This window comes from Populus trichocarpa, chromosome 11, assembly GCF_000002775.5.
Source record: "Populus trichocarpa isolate Nisqually-1 chromosome 11, P.trichocarpa_v4.1, whole genome shotgun sequence".
NCBI lineage: Eukaryota > Viridiplantae > Streptophyta > Magnoliopsida > Malpighiales > Salicaceae > Populus > Populus trichocarpa.
This window is the reverse complement of record NC_037295.2, coordinates 11,075,946-11,094,565: the sequence shown is the minus strand read 5'-3', so window position 1 is coordinate 11,094,565 and position 18,620 is coordinate 11,075,946.

Sequence of the window (18,620 nt, the reverse complement as noted above, 5' to 3'; positions counted from 1 at the left end):
TTTTGTTTTTTTTTCTTTCAATTTTTTTTATCTAGTTGACAAATGTTTTTCAGGTTTATCCTTCCATATTGAGTTGATCAGTAATTGGGTTTCATTATTTATTTTTTGTTTCATTTTTTTTAGCTATCATGGTCTCAAAAAAAAAATCTCCGCGTTGAGTTTTGCAAAAAATAATTTGATTTAATTTTTTGTGATTAAATGAAAATGAAGGGGAAAAATTGAAAGTGAGGTGGAATGTCAGCACTTTATTTTTTAAAAAAGTTCTTTTTTGGCCTTTTTTTTCCTCTATCTATCAAATATATTTTTTAATTTTATCCTTTTATATTGCGTTGATTGGTGATTCAACTTGATTATTTGCTTCATATTGCTTTTTATCGAGTTATTACAATCTAAAAAAAATCTTGATACTGGGTTGGTTCTTGATTTTGCAAAATTATATTTAGTTTTGTTGTTGGAAAATAATTAAAGAGTGTGGAGGAACCACCGTGGATTATGTCTTAAATTATTATGGATTGCGACAACGATTCTCTTTTTTTATCCTTTAATTTTATTATTTAATTATCAATTTTTTTTTCAATGTTATCCTTTCGTATTGCATTGATATGTGATTGGGTTTGATTATTTGTTTTGTGTTGCCTTTTTTTGGGTTATCCCATGCTCTGGAAAAAATCATCTCGGCATTGAGTAGTTCTTGCTTTTGCAAAAAAAATTCTGATTTAATTGTTTGTGAAAAAATAAAAAAGAAGGGATCATAATTGAAAGTAAGGTGAAATGCCAACACTTATTTTTTTAAAGAAAAATATTTTTTGGTCCTTTTTTTATCTCAAGCCATCAATTTTTTTTTTCAATTTCATCATTGTACATTGTGTTGATTGGTTATTCAGATTGATCATATGCTTCATATTTCTTTTTGTTGGGTTATTACAATATAAAAAAAAATATCATGACATTGGATTCGTTTGTTGTTTGTGGGAAATTAAAGAGTGTGGAGAAATCATTGTGGATTGTGTCTTAAATAACTATGGATTGCAACAACAATCCTCTTTTTTTTTATCCTTTAATTTTTTTTATATGGTTATCAATTATTTTTTTAATTTTATCCTTACACATTGCATTGATTAGTGATTGGGTTTGATCATTTGTTTTGTGTTGCTTTCTTCTTGATAATCATGATTTCAAAAAAAAAATCTCAGCAATGAGTTGTACTTGATTTTGTAAAAAGGATTTTGATTTAATTGTTTGTGAAAAAATAAAAATGAAGGGACCAAAATTGAAAGTAAGGTGACATGTCAACACTTTATATATATATATATATTGGTCCATTATTTTCTCTGGCTATTGAGCATTTGTTTTTCATATTCATCCTTCCATATTGCATTAATTGGTGATACAACATGATGATTTGTTGCATATTGTTTTTGTAGGGCTATCATGGTCTCGAAACAAAGTCCCTATAATGGTTTGATTCTCAATTTTACAAAAACAAATATCAGTTTTGTTATTTGTGAAAAAATAAAAATAAAAAGACTAAAATTAAAAGTCTGATAAAATAGCAACCTTTTTATAAAAAGAAAAATTATTGTTAGCCCTTTTTTTGGAAATTTAGCCTTAATATTTCATCCAATTTCTTTTACGGCCCCTTTAGTTTGAAAATTATACAATTTAATCCAAAACTTTATTTTATTCACATTCTAGTACTTGAGTTTGAAAGAAAAGATATAAAGTCATCGAAAAAATTATGAATGAGAGGGAAAAATATAGGTTATTCAAATTTCATTAATGAAAACAAACAAATTTAATGTCAAAGCATTCCTTTTGTTGAAATCAGTGTTACTAAGGTAATTTAAGCTTCTGTGTTGCTGAAAAAAGTAGTTCGAGGTTAAGAGAGATTTTTTTTTCATTTAGATTTTATGATTTTTAACAGATTGGGGGCGTTTAAGTTGAGGAATTGATTATGTGGGTTATAAGGGGTTTTTTAAGATGTTTTTAGGAGAAACTATGTTGAAATTTGGGTTTTTAGGTAAGAAATTTCCCAATTCAATTTTTTAATCACCTCTCTGATGTGCAAAAACTAGGGATATAAATAGCGCGTTATCTATTTCTTTTTTAAAATAATTTCTTGAACAATGCACAATATGAAAAAGAAATTAAAAAAGGTCCAGACACTCATGCATTAGCTTTTTTATGACCAATGTGTGTTGGGACGTGTTTGGCCAGTTTTTTTTTTATATTTAATTCTTTAAAAATCAAATAATTAAAAATATATTGTGTATTTTACAAAAAATCTTAGATTAATGAAGAATGTATTTTAGATATTATTCATTAAATTTTATTTAATTTTTACTTTGCTCTCGAATACGATTATACAAATATTTTTATAATATTAGCAAACATTCTTTTTATATAATCTATCATAATATATATTTTTTAATTTAATTTGGTTGATTTACTAGTATCACCTATTTTTGTTGTCATAACCTAATTTTGGGTTCCCCTAAAATTATCATTTTTATATACAAAAAAAAGTTGAAACATAAAAATGAAGGAAGACAAACGATTTGGTTGGTAAGAACAAGTTGAATAGAAATCTAAATACATAAATGAGGGATGGAAAGACTAAACTGGATCTTTGATAATATTGAAAACTCAATAGCACCTATAAACGACTTAAATGTAAAAAAGCAATGCAAATTCAAGGTTTACTTAAATGAATATTGAAAGCATTTGCATAAAAAATAAGGTTGAGGACTTAATTAGATTTTTAATAGGCTGATTTGATCTAATCATAGGTTTACTTAAGTTTATAAAATTACTTTAGGCCAAAATTAAAATAATTAATCAAGTGCAAGGATTTAATTACACTTATAATGGACCAAATTAATTTAATTGAGGACTTAACTGGTGAAAAGTTAAATTTAGAAGCTTAATATGGGCTTAATTGAGAAGATTGAAATTTTGGAGGACCGAATTTAATTTTTATAAGCTTAATTGGATGAAATTGCAAGAAAATTAAAGTTTAGAAGTCAATTAAGGGCTAATTTGAAGAATTTCAAAACCAAGAAGCAAAGAGTAAAGGGCGTGTAAGTTCAGGAATTGAAATGAATCAAAATTAGGGGTCAGCTTGAAAGAAATTGAAAGTTTGATGGTTGATAGGGGTTAAATTGAACAAATTAAAAACCATTGACCAATTAAAAAAACGCTCAAACTAGAGGAGTTAAATCCAAGTTTTCAGGGGTGCAATTGCAAATATTAAGAATTTTCAAGCTCAATTGAGGGGGCATATGATGAAATGGAAATAACAGGAACCAAATTAAAGTTTGCAAATTTCAAATTAGAAAAACTCTAAATTTTAGGGTTTAAGTAAATAACATGTCACTCATTTTTAATGTAAAAAATGAGTGACATATGAATGAATGTGGCATTTCTAACCACCTCATGGCCTCCAACCACCACTATTTAATAGAAAAGATTCCCCTCTACAAGTCTATATTGCCCTTTTCCGATGTTTATGCCCCTATATGCCACGTGAAAGCCCTTAATTTCTTGTCCACATGCAACATTGTTTGGTTTAATAAAATTTGACAATGTTACACCTAACTTTGGATCAATGGTGAGAAAGCTAAATGCCACCAAATCAAGTATGGTTTGATCCTAGTTTAAGAATAACACCCCCTTTACAAGATTTATGGCTTGGTTAGTTTCAATTACCTCCCATTTTCTATTAAAAAGTCTCTTGATAGAATGACAATGAAATATTGATAAAAAGTGGAAGAAAAGAGGTAGAAGGCAAAGATCTTAAATCCAAGATTGGAAATAGAAATACTAGAAGATCTTAAGCTTGTTATGCATCATTTGAAGTCATTTGTTAGTTTTAAAGTCATGATTTTCATTTTGAAAATTTTAAGCATGCTTTGAATAGAGCTTGCATATACTCAACATTGTTTAACTGTCTTAATTTGACGTGTTAGAATATGATAATGCAATGGTATATGATCATGTATAATGTTGTTTTGCATGTTTAAATGTTTAGTTAATCATTTTTTAAACCATGACAAGATGTGTTAAGTATTGAAGTTTATACGGTTTAGGTTGTTTTAAAGTAGCTTGCTAGGTTTGTTGAAGTTGTAAGCATGTTATTTGAGTTTCAGGACAATGAAATTAATCAATGAAAGAATGTTTATACACAGGGAGATTTTTTTTGGCTTGTTGTCAGTATATGGTTTTACTTGCTATTTTACCATTGATTTTTTTGTTTCTTGTTGATTTGATGGTTCAAGCAAGTTGTGTTGAGCATGCTTAAGTTTTAAATGCTAGGTTAAGTCTGTTTTTTGGACTTTTGTGTTTTTTTTCTAGGTTTAAGGCATTTTTGAGTTTTCTAGGTTTCCAGGTTGATGTTCATCTCTTGAACATTGCTTTAGGTTCTTGTTTTCCATGTCTTCTTGGCCGATTGATTATTCTTACACATGTGTATAGTCTTGTTGATCATTAATCTAGGGTTTTTAAAGGTTTAAAAACACTAGAATTATAGCTTTTAATCTTTGATTCTATCATTTTATTTTTTGCATAAAATCATGATGATCAAGTGTTTATTGTGATAATCCAACCCCAAAAATTTGATTAAACGATGTTTCACATGTTTATGTGCCTTCAATTTGATGTAATCCGGTCTAAAATCAAATCCACATTTCCAAGTTTCATTGTTGTGTTCTTCGTGTTCTTAGTAAGATCCAAGCAAAAAGCTTGGTTTGATTTTCACCTCTTCGTTTCTGTTGTTGGGTCATGTTTTTAGGCTTGGGCCTTAGGTCAGGAAGCCTAGTCACGTGGGTTTAAAAAACACACCCTATTGATTTCCCAACAACGTGTTTTTTTTTTTGTGCTTTTTCCAAACAAATTCTAAATAATCTCTGAAAATTCTAAAAAATATTAAGAACCATTTAAAAATTATATGTGGATCCCTTGCATTTTTTTTCCAACTATTTCATTTAATATTTAGGTTGTAGACTTACACTATAAGATACTGACTAGGTATATATACTTGTTTTTCTTCAAGTTTTGAGAAAAATACAAAAGAATTTAAAAAAATCCCTTATTTAAAAGAATATAAAAATATGTTTTTATTTGTACGCATATTACCAAGTTCTAAAAATCTTCATACATATTTTATATATATATAAATTATATTTTTATTATTCTTTGAAAAATAAAATAAAAATCAAGTTTGGGATTAACAAGTTTATAACATAACAAGGTTGTAAAAAATCCATTAGGATTTAGCTAAAATCTCAAAAACACCACAAAATTAATTTTGTTTAAGTTTGGGATATGTATTTTATATAATTTTTGGGCTTCATAAATGTTAGATTTTAACCTAATAAGATAAAAACCTTTATACTAAGGAGGACCTTTCATAAACTTTATACAGATTAACAAATAGAAACATGACTTAGAAAAAATAATCAATCAATAATGCAGTTTACCATAAGTAGGGTGCACTAAGGGTGAAGCATCTTCCTTGTACAATACTAGTTCCCTTACTCGAACTCGCGCAGACCATTAGGTTTTCTAAAAACCATAATACTAGATGGTGACTCTTAAACCCTTCAAATCATATTTTTATGATTTATCTCAACACCTACAAAACCTTTTTTCAATCTAGGGGCCAGATCCGACATTCGACGCCGTGCATGCCATGACATTTGTTATCATATAATTAAACAAAAATAGTTTTAGAAAAACATACTTATTAAACTCGGTCAGGTCTATTACCCGGGTTGCAGGTTTGACAGGTTGACCAGGATCAATTAATCCACATATCACTACCTCAATATTTAAAAAACAAATGTTGTCTTGAAATTTATTTTTAGTTAAACAATGTTTTTTTCTAGTCTTCTGCGTTGCCTTTTAACCTTGCAAGTCGATCGAGTCATATCAAGTTAACCCCTACATAGTTTAATTTGAAAATCAGGTCAGGCAAGGACTTAGGTTGGAAGGTTTCAAGTTTAAGCGGCTGAGCTGAGTTTGATGGCACTTCAAAAGAGTTTTCCATGAAGACGCACAAGCATTGTATTGTTATTCTTATATTTTTTAAGACACTCGTATAAAATTTATTAGGATTTTATTTTTTAGAATAATTTTTTTTAGAATAATGATAGAATGTTGTCTAATATTCTAGTGAAAAATGAGACAAAGGAGTTTTAGTTTGAGAGATATCTTTTATATCCTTATTTTAATTCGTCCTGGTCTTTTTTTTTATGCCTTTTAAATGCTTATGGTTTTTATTAAATAAATGACATAAGAAAAATGTTATATTGTTTGTTTGTATTACAGATATTAATAAGAAACGAAAGATATTTACTAGCAAGTTATTTTGTTTAAATAGAATTTAAATTATTATTTTTCTTATAAAAATAATAATGTCACATAATTAAGTTAGAAAAATTAAAGGGCCCTCTGTGGCACATAATTAAATATGTTTATCTATGATTGTTTCTCAACTTCAGAACTTAGTTTTTAGTTAATGTTAAGATATTTTTTGGCATTTATTATTGCATATAAATCTCATTCTATTTTATTAAATGCATACCTTGGATTTTGAATTAATGATTAAGATTTTTCTTATTGCTAGAAAACATACTGGCAATGCTTAAAAGTTTTTTATATTAATTTTTTTTTTGGTTTGACCCCTCGATGTAGTACAAACTAATTATCTAGCACATGACTATCACATTTCTAGATGTAACTCATGAGCATAAATCTTATATTGAGTTAAAATACTTTACTTTTTCCATACTAGTAGCCCCATAAATGGATTAGTTTTGGTTTTATATTTACTTAAGTTAGGTAGTATGTTGTTTCTAGTTAGGTATCCTCTCATTTGTAATATTTTATGCATAATGGGAAACACAAAAGAACAAAGAGGTAGAAATGTTTATTTATACAATATCAAAGAAGATATTAGATATGTGTTTGGTTTAGAGGTTGATCGAGATTATGGCTATGGTTACTATTATAACTATGTAGAGACACTAAAATTTTAACAAGTCTGGCCCATGAACCACTTTTTATGACCAAATAAATTAAATTTATTGGGTTTAGGTCTAAGTTAAATTTATTGTGTTTGAGTCCAAATTAAATTAAAAAAACAATCTAAATATACTTCACTATTCTTACTTTAATATCCTTCTAACTAAGGGTGTTTTAAGTAATTTCTATATTAATTTTCCTAAAATATCATTTAGATAAAGAACATTTGAAGTAAATTGCACCTGGTCTGTCTATAAATATACAAAGCCATCAAATCAAACACGAGTATATAAGGATAAAAGATAGGCAGGGAAGATAGAGAATAAAAGAATAAAGAAGAGACTAAAGACCAAGTACAAATACATAGAAGTTCTCTCAAAGAAATTCAAGTCCATCAAGGAAGTAAGGGATCAAAGTCATTTCCTTCATCAAATAAAACCAAGGAAATAAAGGGTCAAAGTCCTTTCCTTTATCAAATCAAATCAAGTTAAGATTTCACATGATTAAAGCTTTTAAGCTCATGTGAATACTCTTCGTCTTCACCAAATCAAGTCAAGTTAAGATCTCATACGGTTAAGGCTTTCAAGCTCATGTGAATACTCTTCATCTTCATAAAATCAAATCAAGTTAAAATCTCACACGGTTAAAGCTTTCATGCCCGCGTGAAGATCTTTCCATCCCAAACAAGATCTAAATCTGACTGTTAATTCGAGGATTCATACATGTGAAGAGCACCTTAAGAGAGTTTCCACTTTTTTCTTGTAATCAAACTCATTATTGTGATTTTGACATCATTTCTAGGGTATTTTTAATACATGAAAATTTATGTGTACAAATTCCTAGCATGTTTGGTGGGACACTATATTCATCTCATCTCTCGAGTCAACAGATCTACTATCCATCTTAGAACATTGAGCACAATGTTTCATTTTGGTTGGGGGGAGGGGTATAACTGTATGTAAGTTAAAAAAAAACTAACTAACTAACTGTTTTTGCTATTATTAAGACCATTTGACAGAACTATTATTAGAATGGCAGAATAAGAAGGAATTTTATTGACTCTTGAGATGCATCTTAGTAAATATTCTTATCAAGGTCTATCATAACTCTTCTTGAAATATTCAGGTTTACAAACTCTCGCATTGTTATCACTTGATTCTGCTCATATACTCATTTAACAAGTATTCTTAAACCTTCATTTTCACACACACACTTTAACATATGATTGTGGGTTGCTTATTGGATTATTATATTATTTATGTTCTTTTGTTAAAAGTAACAACTAAGGGAAAGGGGTAGTATATAATTTGCAAAAAAAGAAAAAGAAAAAACAAAAACAAATTGATAATAAAATGAATAAATAAAAAAGTAGATAAGTTTGGTTTCGTAGCCTCCTTGACTTAAGCAATTAAGCCCGAAAGGGTGTTTTAATAGTACCCTAAAGTCAACTGACTTGGGAGCTATTGGCCCAGTGCTTGTTATATGAGTTGAGGAGAAAGCTTAAGGGAATCAAACATTGCACTATCTATATTTTAGTATCTGTAACCCAAGTTACTAAGCTCGAAGGGGTGTCTCAACACCTAATGCCTTAAGACCAACTGGTTTAGGAGTCATTAGCCTAAAGCTCATTACATGGGTTAAGGATGCGTTGTGTTTCAAGTTCTCAAAATAATAATAATAATAATAATAATCCCAACCCAAGAAAGTTAACCTTAAACATTATAACAAAATTTTGAATTCTTCCAAGAAAAGCCCCTCTTGTTTAAAAAGTATGAAGCATATATATAAATTTAATGAGAGTTTGTTTATTTGGATAGATTAATGGAAGTTGAATGATGAATGTCTTACTTTCAAATGTCGAAAATTGTTTTAACTCTTTGATTACTAAGGACTAGTAATAAGCTGATTCAGGGGTGTGATTAGTACTTAAAAGTGTATTTTTATCAAGGTTTTATATCATCATATAGCACTTAAAGTATCATTAAATTCCCTAACTTGAGCATGTTTTATAATAACAAGTCTAATAATATAAGATATCTTTAAATTTATGGTAAATGCTCATTTTAAATGCAGGTATATCTCACAATTTAAAGGATTGATTGATGTGTTTAATTATTGAAATTGAGAAGACAAAGAGAGGGCTAAAATTAAAGAAGATATGCTAGTTCAATTCAAACTGGAACATCATTTGATTATTGGATCATAACTGGAGCTGTAGAATATAGATTTAGGTCAGGTTTATATGGATGGAAAGCTAAGACATAGGCCTAAAACTTTCATGAAGAGTCCAAGATTCAAAACGGTCGTTTTTCAAGTTCCAATTGTAGCAACAAAAGAGAAGTCGGAATCTGTTCTCTAGCCCAGACATTGTTCAGCCCATATCTCGAGTTCTAGAAGTCCAAATGAGTCACTCTTGTTTTGTTGGAAAGTAGAGACAAATGGCTAGAACTTTCATGAAGATGATCTGTTCAAATTCTGATGTTAGCAATGACGTTTTGTTCAGACAAGAAGATATTGATTGTCACCAAGTCAAGAGGTGGCCACCCACTCAATAATTAGTGATCAAATCAATAGTTCTGAATTTTAGCCTATAAAAGGAGACATTTACCATACATTTAAACATCTTGGTGTTCAGATCAAGATCACTCTCTCTCTTTGTATTTTGTAATGTTCAAGTTTTATTAATCTCTTGTTCATAAAACTAATGGTGTAAAAATAAATATAATATAAACTCAACATGGACTTTAATGTTTGATACTAACATGTTTTGTATTTGTTATCTTACTCACTCTTAATACCTTGCTTGTTAAATGGTTAATCTAGATTTGTGTTGTACAACCCTTGATACAATAAATACTTGGCATTTTCATAACCTACTGTATGGTATAACCGACACTTGTGATATGAAAGGAACTTGATTTGTTGTTAACATAAGTTATCACCATGAATACCTTACCACATTTACAAATATTGGCATTACTCAAATAAGATAATTAATATAATCATGTTAATAATTTATAATCCGATTGGAACCTCCTTTGTGTGTGGTTTCCAGTTGAGTAATAAAAAAAATTTATACTATACTTATTTGAAATACCATTAGTGAATCCTCTAACCTTGACAATTATTTTATCTTTGTTTAATCCTTACATCAATATCACATCTCAAAAGTTCTCTTCAACTCCTTTTCATTTGTTGTCTATAATTTTATATAGTTCACCTCCATGTGGTTCGACCCCGGTCTTGCTGGGTTATTTATTACTTCGACACTCCTGCACTTGGGATAAGACATCAATCTTTTGATTGTGTCAGAAACTCTACCTTTCCAAGTTTATAAGAAGGGATTGAGATTCCATCGTATAATTCAACCATGTGATTGAAGTCTAGATCTCATTATGTGACATCTTTCAAACAAAGATGGGGAGATTACTAATCCTCATCCTGATTTAATTCTAACTCTGACTCTCAAATGCTAGTCATGGTCACCTAGGCCTCATTTTCTTAGGATCATATCCATTAGATGTCTCTTAAAACAGATTAACTGAAAAGATCTATTAAGAAAAGGGATGCTCAAATTACCATATTGATGGACTAACTAGAAAAGCAAAATCTATTTGCTGAAAGCACCTAAAGGATCAGAGACCTATCTAGGAATAATGCTCATCAAAATCCTTTAGAAAGCCAAGATGCCCATGAAAACAATAAAAGTAAAAGCAACATGTGCAAAATACCCTTAAAGACATTGTTGGATAATCAGTGGACTCACTTACTCTCCAACAACTGCAGCATATGATTGTGGATACTATTCATGCTTAGTATAGAGGTGTTGCTTAGTCTTCTCTTATGTATGCCAAGCCATACATTAAGCACATTCATGAAGTAAGGATGCCACCAAACAATCAACTTTAAAGTTCCAGCAATTTAAAGGTAAAAGTAATCCAAAGTAATATATTTATTATTTTATTGAGACTAGTAATAGTACAGGAACCCATGAAGACCTGATAGTGAAGTAGTTTATTTGGTCCCTAAAAGAAGTTGCATTTGACTAGTATATTGAGATTCCTGTTGAAAAGATAGATAATTGGGAATAATTAGAGCAAGAGTTCCTGACTCGCTTCCACAACGGCGAATTATAAGCTTGTTAAAACTTACTTGTACTAAACAAAGAAAAGAAGAGTCAGTCTTGGATTACATTGAGAGATGAAGGAACTTAGTCTCTAGCTATAAGAAGAAGATAGGTGAAGTCTTTTTCATAGACATGTGTTTCTAGAAAATGTAGTGGGTGTTGTTATATATAGTCTTCAAGGGAACATGTTATTCACTTTTGAATAGCTCGCCACAAAATCCTATGACTTGGAGATCCATATAGCAAGGCATGAAAGCTATTTCCCAAGTGATCCTCGTGATAATAGGGAAGCAAAGAAAGAATTCAAGAAAGATGAAAAACCTATAAAATTAAAAGAAGCCATGGTTGTCTCTATGACACCTATAAAGGTTTCTAACTAACAAGTCAAATCAAAATTGAAGATTGAAAAAACGTTCAAGGAAAACCAAATCCAGGAAAAAAAGAAGTCCACTTTAAAGAAATTACAAGAAAAAGAATACATTTTTCTAATTTTCAAGTTTGAGGGTATTCTAGATCAATTTTGCAAGTGTCATTGGATAATCAACCATCCTATCAAGATTTGTTTTGTCCCAACAAATATGATGGCTTGAATAGAGAATAAAGGAAAGATCCAACTTGAATAAGGAGAAGAAAACACAAGTGCAAATATGACAATGGTTGCCTTCAGATCTTTTGATCCTATTCTCGTCCTAAGCTTACTTTACAAAAAAAAAAGATTATCATTGATAATAATGATAAGGCTAATCATTTATCGTATTAAGCACTTCTTGTTCAATTCAAAGTGGATGAGATAAAAAAAAAATAGTTTTGGCATATCCAAGAACACCACTATATAAGTTGATGATAGAAGATCTTAAAGATTTATAGTCATCCTTAAGAATTTGAAGATGAAATTAGAGATGAAAGGTCTACTTTCATTTCTAAAAAAGAAATATATAAAAGATATACTCAACCAAAAATTACTGAAGAATTCTCATGAAATAGAACCAACTAGATAGGGATCCTCTAATGACATGGATGCATCAAAACGTAAATGAATCCTTTTAAAAAGGCTTATCAATGTCTCATCCAAGGGAAGAGGAGTTGTGTACTACAACAAGAAAATCTATCACTCTTAGAGGGAATTTTCCAAAAACATTCTTCCAAGATAAAATTATCATGGTCAATGTTGTAACTGTTGGGTAAAAAGAAAAACTTGCAGTTATAAAAGAACTTTCTCTAAATAAAAGTCAATCTCCAAAAGAAAATGCAACAAGTCTAGTTATGGAAAGAATTATCTCTAAGTTAGAGAATATCCCATCAAACACAAGTTTGTCTAAGGCAATAGAGCTTCCTTTAGAGGCTTGATTGGTTCTTGCCCAAGTTTTTCTTGATTCTATAAAGTTTAAACAAAAGTTATTCTCAAGGGTTGATAATCTAATCAATGTTAATTGTTTAACAACAATTTCATTATCATATGAGGACTTGTAGCTTAAAGAAAAGTCATATCATATACCACCTAATTGATGATGGATCAATAATTAACATCATACCGATTCATATGATGAAAAAGATTGGCATATCTTAGAATAAAATATTCAAGAGTAGGATGGTGATCCAAGGCTTTAACCAAAAGAGACAACGCAACATTGGATAGATTTGTATTAAGATTGAGATTAGGGAGATGAAATCTTTAGCATTTTTCCATATTATTGAGGCAAAAACTTCCTATGACCTACTCTTATAAAAACATTGGTTACACGAGAATGGTGTGGTTTTATCAACATGACATCAATGCTTTAAATATAACTATAATGGTGAAGTCAAGTATGTTGTGGCTGCAAAAGAACCATTCTCTATTAAAGAATCACATCATATAAATATCAGGTTCTACTTCGAAGAGGATGAAGAGTTGAACCTAGAAGTTATACCTAATTCCAATTCAAAAGATAAGATACAAGTAAAGAAGGATGAAGCATTGATAAATTCAACTAAGGACTTTATGTCAAATTCTTAAGTCCAACTTCTAAAAAAGATATCCAAATAATGAAGGAAGAGCTAGTCTTACTCAACCATAGCTGGACTATCACTTTCTAATTCTCACTCTTAGAATTTATGATAGATAAAACCTCTAGAAAAAGTAATGAAGTAGTCAGAAGGATGGTTTTGTCCTTATATCCAAAAATATTTTTAAGAATGCAGGATGTAAGATAAATAAACCTTATGAACTTAAAAACTTTAATGGCATTCTTACAAGTGAAGAACCATCTAAAGAAGTATACAAGATCATTCAAAAAGAAGGATAAATCCAGCAATTAAAATTTAGATAGGATACTGACCTTCGGAACCTCAAAAGATTTAGGTGAAGAAGGATGTATCAAATCTTATTATGATTCAAGTCTTTGAATACAATGAAGAAGACTCATAAGAGCCATGTGTTCTAGATCAAGATAATAAGGAAAATGCTCACGTTTTAGTCTTTAAAAGATTGGGTATGGATTCATATGTTTCAGTGTTTAAAAGACTGGGTGATCAAATATCCATATCTACCCAACTATAAAGTTCAAGGCAAAAGCTTTTGTTTTCTCTAAATTGGGCCCCAAAGCGATGGAGAGGAAACTAGAGTCTTAAAAGAGGATTAAGTTAGGAAGACCAAGAAGATCCCAATCAAGAAAACAAAAGCTTTTAAAAGATGGAAAGACTTCAACAAAGATCAGAGATTCTACAGCTAAAACCAAGTATTATATCAACAACCCATATCACCATTGAGGAAGCATCAAAGTACAATTCAGACTTATGTTAGTCATCTATTGAGGATGAATCATCTCTATCTCCATAAAAAAAAAATTAAGAATAAAGGCAAAAAATGAAACATACAAAGTTATTGATAAAGATGGTATGCGTCGGACCTATCAATGGGAAGTTCCTGAAGAAATTCTATTATTGAAGTTCTTTCAAGCTTCATGTCACATGAGCCTAAACTGTAAAACACAAAAAATATATGTAATACTCCTGGCCTATAAAAGTATAAACTATAAATGGCATAAAACAATTCTACTATGAACTATGTCATGACTTGATCATTCATTTATGAAGGTATGTATGGAGCTCAAGATTCATCCTAAGCTCACCCACCAAAGAAATCAAATCAATTTAAAATCAAATCATGTTTTATTGTACTACTCTTAGCTCACAAAAGTATAAATTATGAACGACTAACTAAAAAAAAATCTTTTACTTCCCAAGTACAACAAATTTTAGCTTTGAAGTAGACTTGTACTCTCATGAAAAATAAGGACTTGGTTGAGATGATTCACAATCAAACTAAAAATCAAGCCAATTCATGACATATTCTAATAGAGTTCTTTTCCTGTGTAATCAAAGCAAGAACTTAGAATAAATAAAAGCAAGTTCTAAGTAGTGAGGATTCACCTTCAACATATGAGAACTTTTCAAAATTGTGGACAACCTCACCTTCAACATATGAGAACTTTTCAAAATTGTGGACAACCTCTTCATAGTACTCCTCTAAATTAGATAAGCCAGTGATGTCACCCATTCCCAAATCAAAATCTCAATTTCACCCTTTTAAATCAAGAAGGTGTTCTTAATAGGACACCAAGACTCCATTAGTGCATGATGCATATTATTTGGATGATGATAATTAAAAGAGACTAAATGGACTGCATATGCCAATTTATTGTTTCTCTTTCACAACAACCAGTAGGATTTTATAAACCAATCCTATAATCCTCCAAGACATTAAATTCCTCCTTGTTAATCAAGATTATTTCTCTACATAACCTTCTTGTTGTTGATCAAGTCTGTAACATAGGCCTATGGAAGTTCCTACTCATTACTATGGTGGGAAGGAAAGCATAAGGATTGTTGATGATCTGGCACAATAACATCACCAAATACCATTTATCCTTCTGTTGGGTATTCACTAATGACCTTCATATCTAGTTTTGAAAGTGGAATTATTCTTTTAACACTACAAAGACTTGTCATGGGCTCATGCACTACAAGTTTAAGTTGCTTTGTTTTTCTACTATGATGGTATTTCACATTAATTTCTAGAAAGTAAATGTGTTTTTCTATTTAGCTAGGATCTTCAATTTCAACAACCCATTTATTAAATGAACATGAATGCTTAATGACAATCTTAGACTTTACTTTGTGAGTGGAAGTTAGCCCTACAAAAAAAAAAAGGGTTTACAAAAAAAGATTAAGATCTTTTTTTTAAAATAAAGGAAAAAAAAAGGTCCAATGCAATACTCTCCAACAATCTGTCTATCCAAGAATCCTACAAAAGGATTTACCAAAGTTCCAAGTTTTCAAGGATCCTTAAAGTTCCAAGTTCTTAAGGATCCTCCAAAAGGATTCATCGAAGTTCCAAGCTTTCAAGGATGCTCTAAAAGAATTCACAAAAGTTCCAAGCTTTCAAAAATTCTCCAAAAGGATTCACCAAAGTTGCAAGCTTTTAAGGATCCTACAGAAGGAGGATTTACCAAAGTTTCAAGCAAGTTTGTCAAAAATACATTTTTGACACGATATGAAAAATACAATGAAAACTCGGATCGTAAAATCATAAAATCATAACTATTTTTTTTCATGGTTTAAGTAAAAATTCATATCAATATGTATACATGCACTTAACAGTTTAAGCACCTGAAAATGCCTCTATTAATAATTTTTTGACAATACTTACACTAAACTTTTCTTGAATTCTTATCTTGAAGCAAGCATTCCAAAACTATAGTTACGGATCTAAGTTTTACCTGGAAACATGCATAATCAAAGGTTAATAGGTTATATATGTGAAACAAATAAGAGATAATTCTTGATTATTAGTAGCTTGATTGTGATAAATGAATAGGTGTCGCAGATTTCTAATTTTCCAGCAAAAGTGATTTATAATTTTCAACAACTAGGTATCTTGACACCTATCCAATTTCAGAATTCTAATTAACAAAAGTATAACAATACAAAGACATATCATTATTAAAATTCCAAGTTCCAAAGTTGCAAAGCGTCTAACAATCCACTTTGTTTCTACATGAAGCAAACATTACTATCTAGCCCAATAACAACGCATTAAAGTCAAAATAAAAAATATAGTTCCTTAGAACAAACAAGCCTTAGCTTTAAGGTCTTTTATATTCAGTACTTCAAATATCTTTGGGTAAAAATTAAGGAAACTATGTGAACAAGAAACTTGTCGTTAGGTGATACTAATTTTGTTTTCTTTTTTCTTTCATTGCATTAAACACAAGGAAACTTATAAACTTCTCTATTTCTGCTGCATGGATAAGGCAATTCAATACCTGTTTTATAACATGAAATCTAGTAATGTACATAAACAAGAGTTTAATTATGTAAAAGAAATATACAGAATCACCATATCTTGTCAATATAAAGGAGAGACAACCTTATCCATTAATGGAATGTAGGACATGGCTTAACTAATCTTGCTCCATATGTTGTGTTGATTAGTGATACTAGTAAAAGTACATGTAACCCAAAGCAACACTACTTTTTTTGTCAACATTTACTTTCTCAATAAATCATCATCATATAGTCCAATTCCATGTTTAATCATTCATAAATTTTTTTGTTTATATAATGATATTGATTGCACCTATTTATAATATCTTATAGAAAAGCTCATGTGGAACGATAGAGAAAAAGAGAGGCTAAGATATGTGCTTTGTGGTTAATACTTAATAGTGTTGTTGTGGAGAGTTGAAGGTTGATTTTGGTGAGGGTTTTTTATATTCAATTGAAATCATAAACACAACAACAAAATCATGATTTTACCTTGTCAAAATGAGTTTAGTCATATTTTAATGGTTTTCGAGTTTTTATACCAATTTGGTACATATGTTGACTCATAAAATCGTATGCTTCTACCAGTCAACTCGTGATTTTAATAACATTGGTTCCAGGTTTTCAAGGTCCTTAAAGTTCTAAATTCTCAAGGATCCTCTAAAAGATCCAAGTTCCAAATGTTTCAAACTCATGTATGTGGCCAAAATGTCTTCTCTTTTTCTATCATTTTTTTTGTCTTCTTCCTTCATGTAATATTAGATTTGGTTCTTTTTGCATTTGATTATGATATAACTTTGTTTTCAACTATAATATGTTGTTTTTTCATTTTTTTTAGTTCTTCTTTTAAGTGTTTTTCATGCAATGATCTTTGAGTTCTTCTGTTGCACCAAAGGAAGCAAGTGATGTTATAAAAGGAGAGGTGGTTAACATAGTTGTAGATATGGTTGTTCAAATAAGACAACAAGAAACAAAGAGGGTAAATGATGTTCGAAGGAGAGAGATGGTTCATATAGACGCAAACTTAGTTATTCAAGCAAATATTTTTATTGTTGCTCCCCCCAATTTCATATATCAAAATGGCGTCACCAACACAATAAAAAACAACCATTCTTATGGCGAAATAAGAGACAGTCGAGTTTGGTCCATTTCCAAGCCAAGAGTTGTGGAAGTCCCGTTGATTAGCTCTGAATTTGAGAAACACCAAAATGTTAAAATTGGACATAACTTGAGAATATAGCTCTAATAAATGTTGCATAGCCATGGCACAAAGCTCTCTTGGTTTTCTGATAAAGACAAATATGATACTGAAGGTTTGGTTCAGTTGATGGGTTTTGCAAATGTTAATGGGTTAGAGGAAGGCGTGAGAGTGGAGATTCTTTTTAGGCAGTTGAGGCAAATCAAGGGCAAGCATTTAATGTTAAACGTATGGATGGTTTACTAGGAAAGCAAGTTTTAGAGCAACAACCTGGTATGCTTACTAACACATTTATTCTTACCATTTTAAGTAACTCAAATTGAAAGCATAAAAATTAATTAGCCATATTAAGAACGTTCTCCGGTTTGAACGAGAGAGATCTTTTAGGGACCAAGCCTTTAATGGATAATAGACTCCTCTTGTTAAGCCCATTCCTCCTCCATATCCACCAGACACAAATGTCCAGCATGGCATTAATGTAGCTTGTAGCTCTCAGCAATACACTAGTCCCAAACTAAACTTTTTAGATGTTGTTAAAGGCGCTAAAGTTTCTGACATGAAAGATGGCATTGGGATGTATACAAACTGAAACTTACACTTTCTCCCTTTCCTTGGAATCTAGTCATGTGAAAGTAGCTCCTCCTCTGGATATGTTTGAAGAAGGTTATAAACTTTGGCAATCCACTCTAGTTAGTCATTTTGAGGGTCAGAAATTACCATTTCCAGTAGTTAACTCTATTGCAATCAAAATTTGACCTCATTTGGGTTATCAAAAGATTTATCGTCAGATAATGGCTTTTTCCTATTCAATTTTGATTTGGTTGGCTGATACTGTTTTGGATAAAGCTCTATGGCATATTGCAAACAGACATTTAGTGCTGAAACGTTTGCAACCAAACATTTAATTTTCTAAAGATGATTTGGCTAGAGTTCTGATATGGGTTAATCTTTATAATGTTCCTCCAG